Source organism: Centruroides sculpturatus, unplaced genomic scaffold (assembly GCF_000671375.1).
Source record: "Centruroides sculpturatus isolate CEXI.00-Female unplaced genomic scaffold, Cexi_2.0 scaffold3567, whole genome shotgun sequence".
Taxonomy (NCBI): domain Eukaryota; kingdom Metazoa; phylum Arthropoda; class Arachnida; order Scorpiones; family Buthidae; genus Centruroides; species Centruroides sculpturatus.
This window is the reverse complement of record NW_019388105.1, coordinates 2202-6862: the sequence shown is the minus strand read 5'-3', so window position 1 is coordinate 6862 and position 4661 is coordinate 2202. Positions and strand designations below refer to the sequence as shown.

General features: G+C 30.9%; 1 long non-coding RNA gene across 1 annotated transcript; it reads right to left on the bottom strand.

Moving 5' to 3' along the window:
* Nucleotides 1–3600: 3600 nt before the first annotated feature.
* LOC111616784 lies at nt 3601–4086 on the bottom strand. The gene is made up of 2 exons (XR_002755316.1): nt 3925–4086; nt 3601–3759 (listed from the first exon to the last, which is right to left on the bottom strand). It is a non-coding gene; the product is annotated as an uncharacterized LOC111616784 (long non-coding RNA).
* Between the last annotated feature and the right edge of the window lie 575 nt (nt 4087–4661).

Below are 4661 nucleotides of genomic sequence, written 5' to 3'. Positions count from 1 at the left end.
TATTTAATTGATCGTATAACTCGGCAGTGGCTATGCATTGCAACGAGAATGGCTGCAAAATAAATAAAACATCAATTAAAATATTAAAAAAATGAAAATTATTTAATAGACAATATTACAAGCATTTAAGAATACTACATGTTGATGAAAAATATAGAATAAATAATAAAGGAAGAACAATATGTAATTCCCATTGGACTTCGAACTCACATTTGAGTTATAAATAAACACTTGGCTTTATTTCCATCATTTTAGTTGATACGTGACAACAGCACGTTTCGGGCATAAAATAGAATTCAAACCCTATAAAAAACCATGCTCTATAGATGTAACAATTTGATATGACTCTAATATTCCTTCATATATAAAATATAACAATTTTAAAATGGAATATGTAAAAATTAAGACAAGAACTAGCAATCTTACAGATATAAATGTTTACATAAAAGAATTAAAAAAGAAATTTGTTCTCAATGGATATCCTAATAGTTTGATAGATTGCTGGGAAAACAAGATAAATAGTAAAATGAATAATAAAAAAATCAAAAAAGCCAAATATAGATACAAAATATATGTTTTCCATATATAAAAGGACTATATGAGAATATCAACACGTAAGACTTACAGAAAATAAATGCAAAACTAGCCCCGAAATATGAAAAATTAGAAAATAGAATAAGACTGGCAAAACCTAATAAAGTAGATAATAAAGAACAAGAAACAAAGAATGTTGTGTATAAGATACCATGTACCTGTAATACAACTAACTACTATATAGGAGAAACTAAACGCAAACTGAGTATACGTGTAAAAGAACATATAGTTGATCTCAAATATAATCGTCTAAACTCCGTTTTTCATGACCATTGTTTAATAAATAACTGTAACATAGATAAAAATAATGTTAAAATCCTATATAAAGAGAAAAACATGTATAATAGAAGATTTAAAGAAAGTGTCTCAATTTTAAAAGCCAAAAATTGTATCAACAAAAATTTAAGTGTAAAAATAAATGAGAACTGGATGAAAATATTATAATATACATAATACAAATTAATATTGATGTAATTATTTATAAAAGTTACCCTATTGTTAATATTAATAATAACTGTCTTTGTAATATGCAAATCAGTACAACACTGCAGTGCAGTATGTAACGCAGGTACCGTTACAAAGGAATAATGTAAAAAACGTCTATTTCTATTTTAAGATATGTACATAATTATGTCTATGAACCCTGGATACTGTCAAAAATATATAAGAAAATCACATATAAAAAATTTTTAATGAAATTACTCCACTTATTGTAAAATAAGTTGTGTACGCCAATTAAGACCTTGTATGTATAACAGATTAAAAATGAATATGGTAAGAAACATGTTATTCTAATTCTGTTTTATAAAATATTTTATATAATGTTTTAAAAATTGTATATATATTTTTTAGTTGACTGATGAGGGGTTTTATGCCTGAAACGTGCTGTTGTCACGTATCAACTAAAATGATGGAAATAAAGCCAAGTGTTTATTTATAACTGAAATGTGAGTTCGAAGTCCAATATATTCGCAAAACACGGTTTCGAAAACATGTAAATCCCAGTCGTCATTTTTACCCAATAGGGGGTAGGGTAATAATAATTGCGCGATACCATAATGTGAATTGTAATGGCAATCACTATTAACGAGAAATTTTCTTTTTACATATTATAGGTGTTTTTTTTTAAATTGGTAATGTATAATTAACATGTTTGTAATGGAACTTATTTATATTTAGGCCTGTTTATAATGCAATCCTCATAGTAATGTGCAGTGTGGGTGGAAATAATATTTACAGACTGACCCATTTGAGATTTTTCATATATATAGATTTTTAAAACTGTTTTAGGTGTTTTAAATTGTAGATTGTAATTAGTGTCAGTTTCTACGTGAATTTGTTCTACAACAGGTTAGTTTTGAGAAATTTTCTTTTGTAATGGAATCTTAGACTTTGTTATTTTAATTGTATATAAACATAAGTCTGAGATCTGTTATCTGGCCATCATTCCATGCGGTGATTTAGATAATTATATTTTCTGGCCGAGAAACAAATTAACTTATTATTAAACAATTGATGAAAAATCTTCCCACTTACTAGCAGTAAAATATGCACTAAATTATCCAAAATGGTTGTAATTATTATTAACTGTTCCTATTATAATTAATGAAGCTATTCAAAAGAATCTAAAATGATTCTTTCAAATCAGTTATAATTCAAAGCTACAAAAAAAAAATAAACCTACTTGAATATTATAAAAGAGGTTCTTATCTTGAAAATTGTTGAAACTGGTATCTCTAGTACTAGAGTAGAGATAACAGAGACTTATCACATTGTTACTGGTAACATCAAACTGCGACTTTATTACTGATATGCGTTTCAGTACACAAGACCCTCATCAGCCAGACATAATATTTTTTGTTGTATATAAAAATATATAGATATATAGATTATTATTTTAATTGTATGTAAACATATTTTTAATTCAATCTAGCAATTTTGCTTACGTTGGCCTATACTCGTATTGTTATTTGATTATTGTATACATTTTAAATGAGTAATGACAAGTAATATGGCAATTAATTAGTGCATTTGCTAAGGAAGATAAAAGGTGGGGTGCAATTTACTGGCCAGATTAACATAATAAATGAACACTGTTTTTGCATCAAAACTTTTACTCCGCTGCTTCTAGAAAAAGAAATGGTGAAAATCAATCAACGGTTACCGGGATATACCGGAACTGTTTGGTATTCCCCGCGTGATGAAATGCCACCACCATCAGGGAATACGTGTAGATGATGAGCTGGCCTCGATGACTGTTCCTTGGCCGACTTGCTCTCCGAATATTTTTGTGGGGATGCATAAAGGGCAGAACCTATACAAAGATTATTATTAACATTTTACATGTAGATATTTTTTCTTCTTCCACTTCTACATTGTTAATTTTCTCTGAAAGTTTTATTGCATTTTAACTGGAGATTTTGTTTGGGGTGGTAATTTCTTAATATTTGAAGCATGACTTCATAACTTTGATGTTATGTGGAAAACAATAAAATAACAGAAATGACTTCTTTTTCGTGAATGTTTGCATCTGTTAAGTTTTCTAAATTACTCTGTATATTATTTCGGAGCACCTTTTGACTTTTTTTCTTCGATCGTAGCCATGAAATTATGGAATGAACTGATCTAATAAACTATCTTTAGGATAAGTTTGTTATTTAGTAATAGATTACATTTACTAAAACCTGGCTGCACTGCATGTTATCCTCATGTATTTACATATTTACAAACCCGTAGACTTAGACCTTCAGCTTGTATATAAACGGAGAGCCGAGCAGATGATTCAAATTTAATGTTTTGTTTTTTAGGGGTCCCTCCGGAGTCAGAGCCCAGGCGTTGGACGGACGGGGAAATTTGATGGACGACTTCGTGTTCGAGTGCGGACGCGGCGAGACGGGAAGACGCATCCTGCACGTCAGGAACGCCCCCAGCCCGGGTGCCACCTCTTCTCTGGCCATTGCCCAAGTGGTGGCAAACAGAGCAGAGACAACATTCAAACTGTGACCATTTAGAGAATTAAGTTTACTTTTAATACATTTACAAAAGTGGTTACATTAATGGAGAATATGATGTACAGTTCTTATGAATGTGAGAAATAAAACAGATCAGTCAAAAAAGCTACTGGTGACAATTTCAAAATAGCAGGTTTCTAAATAAGATCAGCCACTGAAAAAAAGAAAAATATAATTAAAATAATTTTTTCGCTGTATTGTAAATTATTTTCTAAAAAAAAGTATCAGGATAGCGTATAATTTGTAATCATGACTAGATATTTTACGAGATTTTCATCATTTGGGAACTGTCCCCAGAAGGACAAAGATGATGTCTTACCGTTCATGGGCATTTCGTCTATCTGCGTGCTGTAGTACTGTTCGATGTCTCTCAGAATCCGAATGTCGTCGTTCTTCACGAAATTGATGGCGACGCCCTTCCGGCCGAATCTGCCCGATCGCCCGATTCTGTTAAATAAAAACGTAAACATTACAATGCCGATAACTTAAAATTTTATGTATAAAATTAAAACCAGAGAGCTAATTATGGAATATTAAGTTCTCGTTTAAATCCAATCTCTATAGACCGACACAATTAGAGTTATTTGGACTCGAGATACACGCTAAATTTTTTCTGAATGGAATAATGCACTCCAACAGAAAAATTATATTATTTATTGCCAACAGAGTGCCAAAAACACTCCTGTTTGACCTCCATTTCTGTACTCCTCACAAGCCATCAGTCTAAATGGAAGAAAGACGAGAGACGAAATTTCCAAAACGTACACAATATGGCTCGTGGACACCCTATTATTCAAACAATACAACAGAAAAGAGGATGCCAAGTTTCTAGACGGTGCCACCCATTTGGTCTTCTAAAGTATCACCATTTGGGAACAGAAAACAGAAAAGTGATATATGTTTGGGCAGAAAAGTCTAGCATGTATCTACCTTTACTTTGCACTTACAGAAATATCTCTGTACAGAGTTAATTTCCATTCACATCTTGATTTTTTTTCATAAAATGCAAAATGAGAATCGAGTTTTGTACATTTGCTCAAAACAGAATTCACTTAA